Source organism: Macaca nemestrina, chromosome 2 (assembly GCF_043159975.1).
Source record: "Macaca nemestrina isolate mMacNem1 chromosome 2, mMacNem.hap1, whole genome shotgun sequence".
In the NCBI taxonomy this organism is placed as follows: domain Eukaryota; kingdom Metazoa; phylum Chordata; class Mammalia; order Primates; family Cercopithecidae; genus Macaca; species Macaca nemestrina.
In genome coordinates, this window is record NC_092126.1 from 61,619,575 (window position 1) to 61,634,525 (window position 14,951).

Here is a 14,951-nt window from a genome sequence, read left to right on the forward strand (position 1 = left end):
GTCACTGATGGACATTTGGGTTGATTCCAAGTCTTTGCTATTGTGTATAGTGCCGTAATAAACATACGTGTGCATGTGTCTTTATAGCAGCATGATTTATAATCCTTTGGGTATATCCCCAGTAATGGGATGGCTGGGTCATATGGTACTTCTAGTTCTAGATCCTTGAGGAATCGCCATACTGTTTTCCATAATGGTTGAACTAGTTTACAATCCCACCAACAGTGTAAAAGTGTTCCTATTTCTCCACATCCTCTCCAGCACCTGTTGTTTCCTGACTTTTTAATGATCGCCATTCTAACTGGTGTGAGATGGTATCTCATTGTGGTTTTGATTTGCATTTCTCTGATGGCCAGTGATGATGAGCATTTTTTCATGTGTCTGTTGGCTGTATGAATGTCTTCTTTTGAGAAATGTCTGTTCATATCCTTTGCCCACTTTTTGATGGGGTTGTTTGTTTTTTTCTTGTAAATTTGTTTGAGTTCTTTGTAGGTTCTGGATATTAGCCCTTTGTCAGATGAGTAGATTGCAAAAATTTTCTCCCATTCTGTAGGTTGCCTGTTCACTCTCATGGTAGTTTCTTTTGCTGTGCAGAAGCTCTTTAGTTTAATTAGATCCCATTTATCAATTTTGGCTTTTGTTGCCGTTGCTTTTGGTGTTTTAGACATGAAGTCTTTGCCCGTGCCTATGTCCTGAATGGTACTACCTAGGTTTTCTTCTAGTGTTTTTATGGTATTTGGTCTAACATTTAAGTCTCTAATCCATCTTGAATTAATTTTCGTATAAGGAGTAAGGAAAGGATGCAGTTTCAGCTTTCTACTTATGGCTAGCCAATTTTCCCAGCACCATTTATTAAATAGGGAATCCTTTCCCCATTTCTTGTTTCTCTCAGGTTTGTCAAAGATCAGATGGCTGTAGATGTGTGGTATTATTTCTGAGGACTCTGTTCTGTTCCATTGGTCTATATCTCTGTTTTGGTGCCAGTATCATGCTGTTTTGGTTACTGTAGCCTTGCAGTATAGTTTGAAGTCAGGTAGCGTGATGCCTCCAGCTTTGTTCTTTTGACTTAGGATAGTCTTGGCAATGCGGGCTCTTTTTTGGTTCTATATGAACTTTAAAGCAGTTTTTTCCAATTCTGTGAAGAAACTCATTGGTAGCTTGATGGGGATGGAATTTAATCTATAAATAACCTTGGGCAGTATGGCCATTTTCACGATATTGATTCTTCCTATCCAGGAGCATGGTATGTTCTTCCATTTGTTTGTGTCCTCTTTTATTTCACTGAGCAGTGGTTTGTAGTTCTCCTTGAAGAAGTCCTTTACATCCCTTGTCAGTTGGATTCCTAGGTATTTTATTCTCTTTGAAGCAATTGTGAATGGAAGTTCATTCATGACTTGGCTCTCTGTTTGTCTGTTACTGGTGTATAAGAATGCTTGTGATTTTTGCACATTAATTTTGTATCCTGAGACTTTGCTGATGTTGCTTGTCAGCTTAAGGAGATTTTGGGCTGAGACAATGGGGTTTTCTAAATATACAATCATGTCATCTGCAAACAGGGACAATTTGACTTCTTCTTTTCCTAACTGAATACTCTTGATTTCTTTCTCTTGCCTGATTGCCCTAGCCAGAACTTCCAACACTATGTTGAATAGGAGTGGTGAGAGAGGGCATCCCTGTCTTGTGCCAGTTTTCAAACGGAATTTTTCCAGTTTTTGCCCATTCAGTATGATATTGGCTGTGGGTTTGTCATAAATAGCTCTTATTATTTTGAGGTACGTTCCATCAATACCGAATTTATTGAGCGTTTTTAGCATGAAGGGCTGTTGAATTTTGTCAAAAGCCTTTTCTGCATCTATTGAGATAATCATGTGGTTCTTGTCTTTGGTTCTGTTTATATGCTGGATTATGTTTATTGATTTGCAAATGTTGAACCAGCCTTGCATCCCAGGGATGAAGCCCACTTGATCATGGTGGATAAGCTTTTTGATGTGTTGCTGAATCTGGTTTGCCAGTATTTTATTGAGGATTTTTGCATCGATGTTCATCAGGGATATTGGTCTAAAATTCTCTTTTTTTGTTGTGTCTCTGCCAGGCTTTGGTATCAGGATGATGTTGGCCTCATAAAATGAGTTAGGGAGGATTCCCTCTTTTTCTATTGATTGGAATAGTTTCAGAAGGAATGGTACCAGCTCCTCCTTGTACCTCTGGTAGAATTCAGCTGTGAATCCATCTGGTCCTGGACTTTTTGGTTGGTAGGCTATTAATTATTGCCTCAATTTCAGAGGCTGCTATTGGTCTATTCAGGGATTCAACTTCTTCCTGGTTTAGTCTTGGAAGAGTGTAAGTGTCCAGGAAATTATCCATTTCTTCTAGATTTTCTAGTTTATTTGCATAGAGGTTTTTATAGTATTCTCTGAAGGTAGTTTGTATTTCTGTGGGGTCGGTGGTGATATCCCCTTTATCATTTTTTATTGCGTCGATTTGATTCTTCTCTCTTTTCTTCTTTATTAGTCTTGCTAGTGGTCTGTCAATTTTGTTGATCTTTTCAAAAAACCAACTCCTGGATTCATTGATTTTTTGGAGGGTTTTTTGTGTCTCTATCTCCTTCAGTTCTGTTCTGATCTTAGTTATTTCTTGTCTTCTGCTAGCTTTTGAATGTGTTTGCTCTTGCTTCTCTAGTTCTTTTAATTGTGATGTTAGAGTGTCAATTTTAGATCTTTCCTGCTTTCTCTTGTGGGCATTTAGTGTTATAAATTTCCCTCGACACACTGCTTTAAATGTGTCCCAGAGATTCTGGTATGTTGTATCTTTGTTCTCATTGGTTTCAAAGAACATCTTTATTTCTGCCTTCATTTCATTATGTACCCAGTAGTCATTCAGGAGCAGGTTGTTCAGTTTCCATGTAGTTGAGTGGTTTTGATTGAGTTTCTTAGTCCTGAGTTCTAGTTTGATTGCCCTGTGATCTGAGAGACAGTTTGTTATAATGTCTGTTCTTGTACATTTGCTGAGGAGTGCTTTACTTCCAATTGTGTGGTCAATTTTGGAATAAGTGCGATGTGGTGCTGAGAAGAATGTATATTCTGTTGATTTGGGGTGGAGAGTTCTATAGATGTCTATTAGGTCTGCTTGCTGCAGAGATGAGTTCAATTCCTGGATATCCTTGTTAACTTTCTGTCTCGTTGATCTGTCTAATGTTGACAGTGGAGTGTTGAAGTCTCCCATTATTATTGTATGGGAGTCTAAGTCTCTTTGTAAGTCTCTAAGGACTTGCTTTATGAATCTGGGTGCTCCTGTATTGGGTGCATATATATTTAGGATAGTTAGCTCTTCCTGTTGTATTGATCCCTTTACCATTATGTAATGGCCTTCTTTGTCTCTTTTGATCTTTGATGGTTTAAAGTCTGTTTTATCAGAGACTAGTATTGCAACCCCTGCTTCTTTTTGTTCTCCATTTGCTTGGTAAATCTTCCTCCATCCCTTTATTTTGAGCCTATGTATGTCTCTGCATGAGAGATGGGTCTCCTGAATACAGCAGACTGATGGGTCTTGACTCTTTATCCAGTTTGCCAGTCTGTGTCTTTTAATTGGAGCATTTAGTCCATTTACATTTAAGGTTAAGATTGTTATGTGTGAACTTGATCCTGCCATTATGATATTAACTGGTTATTTTGCTTGTTAGTTGATGCAGTTTATTCCTAGCCTAAATGGTCTTTACATTTTGGCATGTTTTTGCAATGGCTGGTACTGGTTGTTCCTTTCCATGTTTAGTGCTTCCTTCAGGGTCTCTTGTAAGGCAGGCCTGGTGGTGACAAAATCTCTAAGCATTTGCTTATCTGTAAAGGATTTTATTTCTCCTTCACTTATGAAACTTAGTTTGGCTGGATATGAAATTCTGGGTTTAAAATTCTTTTCTTTAAGAATGTTGAATATTGGCCCCCACTCTCTTCTGGCTTGGAGAGTTTCTGCCGAGAGATCTGCTGTTAGTCTGATGGGCTTCCCTTTGTGGGTAACCCGACCTTTCTCTGGCTGCCCTTAAGATTTTTTTCCTTCATTTCAACTTTGGTGAATCTGGCAATTATGTGTCTTGGAGTTGCTCTTCTCGAGGAGTATCTTTGTGGCGTTCTCTGTATTTCCTGGATTTGAATGTTGGCCTGCCCTACTAGGTTGGGGAAGTTCTCCTGGATGATATCCTGAAGAGTGTTTTCCAACTTGGTTCCATTTTCCCCTTCACTTTCAGGCACCCCAATCAGACGTAGATTTGGTCTTTTTACATAATCCCATACTTCTTGCAGGCTTTGTTCATTTCTTTTTCTTCTTTTTTCTTTTGGTTTCTCTTCTCGCTTCATTTCATTCATTTGATCCTCAATCGCTGATACTCTTTCTTCCAGTTGATCGAGTCGGTTACTGAAGCTTGTGCATTTGTCATGTATTTCTTGTGTCATGGTTTTCATCTCTGTCATTTTGTTTATGACCTTCTCTGCATTAATTACTCTAGCTATCAATTCTTCCACTCTTTTTTCAAGATTTTTAGTTTCTTTGCACTGGGTACGTAATTCCTCCTTTAGCTCTGAGAAGTTTGATGGACTGAAGCCTTCTTCTCTCCTCTCGTCAAAGTCATTCTCCGTCCAGCTTTGATCCATTGCTGGCGATGAGCTGCGCTCCTTTGCAGGGGGAGATGCGCTCTTATTTTTTGAATTTCCAGCTTTTCTGCCCTGCTTTTTCCCCATCTTTGTGGTTTTATCTGCCTCTGGTCTTTGATGATGGTGACGTACTGATGGGGTTTTGGTGTAGGTGTCCTTCCTGTTTGATAGTTTTCCTTCTAACAGTCAGGACCCTCAGCTGTAGGTCTGTTGGAGATTGCTTGAGGTCCACTCCAGACCCTGTTTGCTTGGGTATCAGCAGCAGAGGCTGCAGAAGATAGAATATTGCTGAACAGCGAGTGTACCTGTCTGATTCTTACTTTGGAAGCTTCCTCTCAGGGGTGTACTCCACCCTGTGAGGTGTGGGGTGTCAGACTGCCCCTAGTGGGGGATGTCTCCTAGTTAGGCTACTCAGGGGTCAGGGACCCACTTGAGCAGGCAGTCTGTCCCTTCTCAGATCTCAACCTCCGTGTTGGGAGATCCACTGCTCTCTTCAAAGCTGTCAGACAGAGTCGTTTGCGTCTGCAGAGGTTTCTGCTGCTTTTTTTGTGTGTGTTGTTATTGTTGTTGTTGTTTAGCTGTGCCCTGTCCCCAGAGGTGTAGTCTACAGAGACAGGCAGGTTTCCTTGAGCTGCTGTGAGCTCCACCCAGTTCAAGCTTCGCAGCGGCTTTGTTTACCTACTTAAGCCTCAGCAATGGCGGGCACCCCTCCCCCAGCCTCGCTGCTGCCTTGCAGTTTGATAGCAGACTGCTGTGCTAGCAACGAGGGAGGCTCCGTGGGCGTGGGACCCTCCCGGCCAGGTGTGGGATATAATCTCCTGGTGTGCCCGTTTGCTTAAAGCGCAGTATTGGGGTGGGAGTTACCTGATTTTCCAGGTGTTGTGTGTCTCAGTTCCCCTGGCTAGGAAAAGGGATTCCCTTCCCCCTTGCGCTTCCCAGGTGAGGCAATGACTCGCCCTGCTTCAGCTCTCTCTGGTCTGGCTGCAGCAGCTGACCAGCACCGATTGTCCGGCACTCCCTAGTGAGATGAACCCAGTACCTCAGTTGAAAATGCAGAAATCACTGGTCTTCTCTGTCGTTTGCGCTGGGAGTTGGAGACTGGAGCTGTTCCTATTCAGCCATCTTGCTCCGCCCCAGTAGGTTGTTTTTTAAAAGATAGTGTAAATTATATGTTATAAATACTAAAATCCAATATGCAGAATCAAGTAGCTTAGAAAGATGTAAATAGTATGTCTTGTCATTTAGGGCTGCCATAATAAAATATAATAGAATAGACTGAGTGTCTGAAATGACAGAACTTTATTTCTCACAGTTCTGGAGACTGAAAAGTCCAAACTCAAGGTACTGGCTGATTCTTTCCTGGTTTGTAGACCAACATCTTCTTGTTATATCCTCATATGGCAAAGAAAGGGCTTTGATCCCTTTATCTACTTATAAGGACACTAATTCTGTCATGGGGTTCCATCCTTATGACATTATCGAAACCTAATTACCTCCCAAAGACCCCCCTCCAAATACGGTCACATTAGGGATTAGGACTTCAACCTGTAAATTTTAGGGGGACACAAACAGTCAGCAGTGTATAGCAGATTAGTGTGTGTGTATATATATATACACACACTATATATACACACAATATATATATACACTGTATATATATACTCTCTCTCTCTATATATATATAGTCTGAAAGTCTGTTTTGTTTTTTAAATATGCTAAGAAGTATAATGAACACTTTCTCCAAAAGACACGACATGTGTTTTTGCCTGTCTGAATCAATGATGGTCTGACAAGGAGACAGAAGCCACACAGTAATTTGAAGAGCGCAAGTTTAATATCAAGAGTTATTAACTGTAACAGGGGATTGGAATAATGAGGAACTGGTTAGTAAGAGGTAAATAGGACTCAGAAGAATACAAGAACAATAGATGTAAGGAGCAACCACTACATCTAGGGCTGAGATGGAACATACAAGGATGACCCTGCTTGCCCCAGTGCTAAGATACAGACCTCGTTGGAGAGGGTATGGCCATGGCTAACTGGATAGTGGAGAAGTCACTGAGGTGTTGTGCTGGCAGAATTTGCTGGAAATAAGCCCTCTGGGGCCAGGGGAAGCATCCACAGGAAGTGCCACACCCAGGAACATGCCTTGAAGCTTCCCAACAGGGATCTAGGGCAAGTAGTTCACTAGGACATGCCTTGCCAGTGGCACTCCTCTGTGAAGTTGCCTTAGGGATGCTGGGGGAAGTTGCTGACCACTGGGTACTGCTGGTTGCTGCACACTGCGGGAGCTGGGTGCTGGAGAAGCTGTTCATACTGCAAGAGCCGGGAGCAGGAGAAACCACCTCAATTGTAGGGACAGGTGCTAGTGAAGCCATGTGTGCTGTGGGACTCTCAAGAGAGGAGCACACCAGAACCAGGAAGGGAAATCCCTTTTTCCTCCAGTGCATCTCCTGTCCCATCCCTCCAGTGAACCACCTGCCACCATGAGTGACAAAGCATATCATGCCCACTGGAAATGGAGAAATATTTACAGCTCACTACCATAGGAAGGCAATAAAAGGTGGATCTGGAGCTCAGGGACAATACGTTAGTAATTGCTGCAGTCTCTCTGGCTGCTCAGTTTCCATACACACTCTTCCACACACATTTGAACTTCTGTACAACAATGAAACAACTCTATATTTCTCTCAAACAAGATGCAGCTGTCCTTTTTACAAGTAAAATTCTTAGCCTCTTCCCCAAATGAAGGGACACACAGTTGCAACAGTCATTGTATCCATCACTGGCTATATTTATTATTCCTCAAATTCTGTCAAAGGCCCACAGAATATTTTGTTACCTATAAACTAAGTTATAAAGTTAACCTCCAACAACTTGTATACAAAACAAAAAATAAAGAGATAGAAGCAAATTATTAACATATACAGATAAACACATACACATAGCAAGCAAGAAGAAAATATGCCAAGCTACTCTAGACATTGTTTCTCTAATTGGTCATGAGGCTGTAATTGATGCCAATGGCTTCCTTCTTCTACCACCTTTGTCATATTTCCTCTGCCCGCCACCTGGAATCTCAGTCAGCAGTTAGTTGGAGGTTTTTTTTTTTTTTTTTTTTTTTTTTTTTTTTTTTTTTTTTTTTTTTTACCTGGTAGAGTAACCCAAACCTTCAGGAATGGTCTGAATCCTCAATTGTCCTGTCTTTTGTTGGTTGCTATGATTTTCCACTAACCTTCATAACCTTCGCTACTGTGCTTGGGAGCACTGAGAATCCCAAAGAATCCCCTGTGTTACAGAAATAGTCATTCTTCTCATTTTTGTAACCTAATTTACCCTTGGTAATTGGATAAATTTCTCCAGTCAAAAGAATAATCATTTTTTTTTCCTGTCTTTTATTCAGTGGTATAGGCCTAAAATGGCCAAGTTGCAATCTCATCTTCCAATTCAATGGAACCATTTTTGTGCCCCCAAACTGAAGCATTCCTTCCATGGGAACAAAGACCTACAAACTAGCACAGCTCAAGGTTGCTGGTAAAGGAAGCATCAACTCTGAGAGTGAGGTATTAGACAAAAGAATGAGGAGAGGCATTCTCACTTCTACTTCTCAACTCATAAATCTGTGTATTCTGCTGGGAGGGAGATAGCATCATGTAATTGCCTGTGACTCAAAGCATTTATTATATCCTGTGAGACACAACTGCTTTTCAGGGTGCAAGGTCTCAGCTAGTATCATAGCTGAGTCACAGTAAGCCATTCCTCCTTTCAATTAGCTAGCCAGTTTATTTCATATGTTTGAGACCATTGCTGTACTTCTTTCTCTGTGAAATGGAGTTTGTTGATCAGAAGCAATGCTATGGAGTGTGCCATGACAATGGAGAAAGCATTCTGTGGGTCTATCAATGGCAGTACTCAACTACCATCTTCCCTGTTACCAAGGAAGGCAAATATGTATTCAGAATATGTGTTTGTTGCAGTGAGGACACAATCCATACCCCATCTGTTTTGGAGGGAGTCTAGTCCAATTTAATCAACTTGCTACCAGATGGTGGTCTGTACCCCTGGGAAATGGTGCCATATCTGGGGATCAGTGTTGGTCTTAGCTATTGACAGATTAGTCACATTTAGGTCATTTCTAAGGGAAGTCCATGTTGTTGAGCCCATACGTAGTCTCCGTATTAGTCCGTTTTCATGTTGCTGATAAAGACATAGCTGAGACTGGGCAATTTGCAAAAGAAAGGGGTTTAATGACTTACAGTTCCACATGGCTGGGGAGGCCTCACAATCATGGCAGAAGCCAAGGAGGAGCAAGTCATGTCTTACGTCGACAGTGGAAGGGGGAAAAAAAGAACTGTGCAGCGAAACTCCTGTTTCTTAAAACCATTGGATTTTGTGAGACCCGTTCCCTATCAGGAGAACGGCACATGCCCCCATGATTCAGTCATCTCCCCTCAAGTCCCTCCCACAACACATGGGAATTATGGGAGCTACAAGATGAGATTTGGGTGTGGACACACAGCCAAACCATGTCAGTCTCCATCCCTGTCTCCTTGGCCACTTGTTAATTACCTATTAAGAAAGCGAGGCACAGCCAAACCATATCAATTTCCATCCCCGTCTCCTTGGCCACTTGTTAATTACCTATTAAGAAAGTATTGGGGTGACTTGGGAAAGACACTAACATCCACAGAGTGCATCATTTTGTCCATTTGACTATTAAAAGCCTATTCTGCAGTAGATAAATATGGGAATTCATATGGAGCACAAATATCTTCCTCATTCAAGTGATCATAAGGAAGCCATAGGCATGGCTTGAGAGAGAGAGGAAGCAATGCGACAGGAATTGCATGGAAATCTGAGGGACCTGCTTTGCAACTTTCTCATACCTTTCAAACTTGTTTGATCTTAGTCTTTCATCCAGTTTATGATAGAATGCTGGTGTGCACTCCCAGCTTATGGCTAGACAACACTCAGTTCATGATGGGAAGTTCAGGTTTCCTGGTCACCTGATGTCCCATGGTTAGGTATTCAGTCTCTATCAAGGACCAGTAGTTGTTTCCTAAAAAGAAAACAGTTATCTGCAGAAAAGGACATAAATTGTCTATACCATTACAGAGGTATGCATTATGAGTCTTCTTTTGTACTTGCCAGAGATTCCAGATAACGTCCTATTTGCCACAGAGATTTCAGATATCACTGAATCCATTGGATAGTAAGGTTGAAGTGGTAGAAAGGCTTGTAACTATATTGTTTCCAAAATTCAAAAAGGCCTCCTAAGCATTGTACTTTTATTTGGGTGTAGGTGGTATGAAGTGCAGCAATTTATATTTAACTTTGCAGGGGATATCTTGACTTGCTCCAGACCTTTAAGCCCTTAGAAACTTCACTGAGGTGGCTGGAGTCCCCTGAAATTTAGTTGGCTTTGTCTTTTATGTATCTTACTAAGATGTTAAGTACTTGCTCCATCCTGCTCATTAGAGTCCATCAGCATAATGTTGTCAATGTAGTGGATCAGTGTGAAGTTAGTGGAGCATAAAGACAATCAAGGTCTCTGCAGATTATATATGGCAGAGAGCGGGAGAATTGATATAGCCCTGAAGGAAGACTGTTTCCCCGTAAGGTAAAAACAAACTACTTCCAGTGGTCTTTGCAAATTAGTATGAAGCAAAAGGCGTGCCCATGTCCATATTTGCTTGGTCTAGCAAAGATACTACATGTAGGTCAGTAGCTGCAGTTGTCCCTACCTGACTAAAATTGTAATAATCCACAGTCATTCTCCAAAATCCATCAATGTCTGCATAGGCCAAATTGATGAGTTAAATGAGTGTGTGACAGGCACCATCTTTGCTTCTTTCAAGCCTGTTATGGTGGCATCAGTCTCTGAAATTCCCCAGATTTACTACCTTGGTAGAAAAGGGAAGTTCCAGTGGTCCTCATCCCATAGGAATTCTTCCAGATGCTGAGTGTGTCTATTTCAATTATACACTCAGAAACTGGGGAATAACTGCAAAGTAGGTCCATGGACCAGCTGGGTCCACTGTAATTTGGAATTGATGTATGACTCCATCTATTATCTGACCACTGTGAGCTCTACAGAGCTCCTGGTGACATTTTCAGTCATTAGAAATTAGTGTCAATTCATGGCCAGTGTTTAGTAATTTCTGAAAACTTTGGGTATTTCTCTTTTACAATGTGTAGACACTCTAGTACATAGTTGCAGGTCCTTTGGGGAGATTTGTAGAAGTATTTGCAGTGTGAACTTAAGGATTCTTTTGAGGCAAATTCCATCACAAATTAAAATAGCTAGGAAATATACAAGAATTAACATATATTTATCTGAAAAAATATATATTTTATTGGTTAATTTATCAAATGGCATGGTGAACATTTCTTGTAAAAGATAGGGCACAGGAGAAAACATCTGGTGTTTGCCTGATTTTCCAGCTAAAATTAAGGTCTGGGGCATTTCAAGGGCATCATCACTCAAACTCTGGCTCTCGGCAGACTTGTAATAATATTTATAATGATGTGCTGATATTAGAAATAATAAATGAAAGCCAAGAGAATCTTTCTTTTGTAGACCAGAAAGCAGCTGATTATTATGACAAAGGTCTTTGCAGCCAGTAAAGGTCAACTTGTCACCTTTGCTCTAGCTGCAAATCCTTTTCATCGAGTTGCCTTTGAAAAGTGACTTAGGGCAATAGACCAAACATGTGCTTCTGAAAATATAAAGTAGTAGAGAGCCTAGAAATTTTAAACACAAAAGTAAACCACATCAATGTGGGCAAAATGCTTCAAAATGTTGCCAAGTTAAGAAAACTAAAATCCATCCTTGGTCCCCAAACCCTGTTGAAAACTGTAGATTCAATTGTTTACTCCATTGCATATTTTATTAGTCCTGCAAATAACAACTGGATAGCTTGGCTTGAGGGTCATCCTTCCCTTGCTGAATGTACACAGTTGCTGCTAATGAGCAGGTGCATTGTTCAAAGTGGGCAAGAAGCAAAGTGCTTTGGAGAAACCACAAACTAGAAAACCTGATGAATAATTGACAGTTTAATAGTCAAACACAGTCCAGAAGCTTGATTTGGCAAGTACAGAGGGGACAGCATTTCTTTCTGAGAGGAAAAGCAACCTTTGAATTTTGTGCTAGAAGCCTTCATGGTTCAGGTTGCTGGCCACTAGAGAAAATAATTTATTTAAAAGAGCTGATTAGATATCTTTGTTGCCAAGATTCTTTTGCCCAAGGCCTCTCGTAAGAATAATCTTGGTTTTAGTTTTAGATAATTTTAAAGCCATACGTTTTCCTCCTTCTCTAATTTAAAAATAGATATTAATACTTATTAGACATTTTATCTGATTAAATATTAGATCTGGTTTGCTTTTTCAGGTTGTTTCCATGTATTTTAAAATGGCAAACACATTAATGATGTTCAGTCACTGAAATGTTTTTTCTCCCATTCTTCACTTCTGACCACTATTAATATACAAATTGCAAAATAACAAATGAACAAAAAGCAAAACTGAAAAATTAATTCTATAACATACCATGCACAAGATGTTACACTTTTGAAACTCTTTTATATTTGTAAGAACTAGGATTATATTTGAATATTACGACATATGGCTTTAGTTATCAGCTTTATTGTTTTTGAAAATGATAACCATCCAGAGACAATTTTCTATATATTTTTTCTAATCTCTCCTAGGTAAATGTTTATATAATCTCTGCCTATAGTGTATAGTATAACTTTTAAATTATTCCAAGTGTTGGTATATTCATTCAAATTCATATATTCAACAGCTCTGAACCTAGTTCAGTAATATATTTCACTGATCCTTTAAAATTAACATTTATTTCCTGAAGGTCACACACATATAAACCTGCCTTATGCAATTTCTTCTTTTTGGTTTACCATATTATTAGTTGTGTGGTCATTTGTCACTTTTGGGGTGGGAGAAGGCCTTGCCTTGCCATCTACTTTTTTTTCATTTTTTTTTTTTTTGAGATGGAGTCTCGCTCTCTCACCAGGCTGAAGTGCACTGGTGCAAATCTCGGCTTGCTGCAACCTCCCCCTCCTGGGTTCAAGTGATTCTCCTGCCTCAGCCTCTCAAATAGCTGGGACTATAGGTGCACGCCACCATGCCCAGCTAATTTTCTTTTTTTTTTGTATTTTTAATGGAGATGAGGTTTTACCATATTAGTCGGGATGGTCTCAATCTCTTGATCTCATGACCTGCCTGCCTTGGCCTCCTAAAGTGCTGGAATTACAGATGTGAGCCACCATGTCCTGCAGCCATCTACTTTTAAAAATACCTAACTTTTACATTTATTGAAGCACTTTAAATGCCAATTACTCAGTTTCAAGAGAAGTAGGGCTTTATTTTGAGAACTCTTATGTGTGTATAAAAGTCTTTGTAAGGATAATAGTCTTTAGGCCATAAATGATAAAACACAGTTGAGTGGAAGAAGAGCCCAAGATACACATTGGCATTTGTAGGAGACCATCCCTCAGTGACATTGAATGAGTCTTGGTCTCCAGATTCAAGTGAATGGCAGCATCCTAAATGAAGAAGAAATCTGTACAGGTGAGCACCACTAGTTAGAGAAGGGCAAATACCTTGATATTCAGAGGTGGAAGATGGCAGATGCTGGACATGGCAGAACAGAACCAGTATGGATTCTTTAAGGAAAGTCTGGAAAAATTAACAAACAAATCATTGGCTAATTATTAGTGGGTGCTTTTAATGAGGTTGAACCACATGAAATGGCTGCTATTGAACCATTCCTGACCTAGAAAAAATAATTTCATAATACTTGACCTACTAAATCTGTGTTTTGACTTTAACAAAGCTTTAGAAAGCCTTGCAAGAGTGAGATGATGAAAGCTAAAGTGGATTTGCTGCTCAGTCCCAGAGTATGACTAATGGCTCAATGTCACCTTGACCAGGGTCTCTTGTTGAGTCCTAAAGGGCTCCAACTTTGGCTCCAACCTCTCCAATGTTTTCATCAATGTCTTAGGGAAAGCCGCCCAAGGCAGACTTATTAAATTTAGAGGGAACATGAATTAAGAAATATAACTAATACTGAGTTTAGATTGCAAATTACCTCAACTAACTAAATACCAGGGTCGAAATTCAAAAATTAAGTAAATAACAATGGATGGAGGTTCTTGTATTTACAGTCATTGAGTTCATCAGCCCTCACTGAATCCCTACCATGTGCCAGATACTGTTCTGGGTACTGGTCATACCATGATGAACAAACCAGCTGGGATCCTACCTTGAAGCTTGGGTTAAAAAAATAGACAAAATCCAAACTATCCATTTTCCAAGGTAGGAAGGGAAAAGAGAGACCGTCAATGCAGTAGGTTCTTGTGAACAAACTCTGGAGGTTTTGGATCACCTGGACCTTCAGTGCCACATTCTGGAAGCCTACTATGTGTCAAGAATTGTACTAAAACTATCAATCAACCATGTGGTGTGTTTGCTAAAAGAAAAAGAGCCAATAACATCTTAGGATTTGTCATCATAAATTCCATGTTTAGCCCATGGAAAGTGACCTGCACACAGTCTTCTGGGCTTTTCAGATCCCCCAAAGGTGAGTTCAGGGATGGGGTGAATGGGAGGAATAACATATTTTAAAAGAGATGTTGACATATCAGAGTATATTTAGACTAAAAGAATTGGGATGTTAAAGGATCTAGAAGTTACATATTTCAGGGAATAACTGAATGAATTGTAAAAACATACACACTGAAAGCAGGCATACTAATTGTCCTCTAGTATTTGAAGGGCTGATAAGTAGACAAGGAAGAAAGCTTACTCTTTGTTGTTGTATTTAACAGAAATAGCATAAAGCAATGAAAATTTCAGAGAAAGTAATTTTTATTTTGGTATAATTATATAGAAGTTGTCCATTAATAGAACAGGATGACTCCTGAGGTAGTGAGCTTTCTGTCTCTGGAGGTATTTAACCAGAGGATGGATGGTCATAGACAATGAGACAGCGTTTCTGCATTGGATAACAGGTAGGAGGAGGTGCCCTGGTGGGGTACCTCCAGCTCCACATCTGATTCTAGTGTTGTATTTGCATGTATTTATGTGAGGATATAGGCGCTGGTCGGTTTTCTTTCTCCTCAGAGGAAAAAAGGCCAGTCTATGTTGAAGTTGGAGGATAGGTTTCTCCCAAGATTTTGGGACCAGTCTAAGTTAGATTTGGAGAGCCACTCCAAATTAAGTATGGAAATGCTAGAAAGGATGAGGAATGGACCACAAGGCTGCTAGAACTGGCTTAGGGATAGGACCATA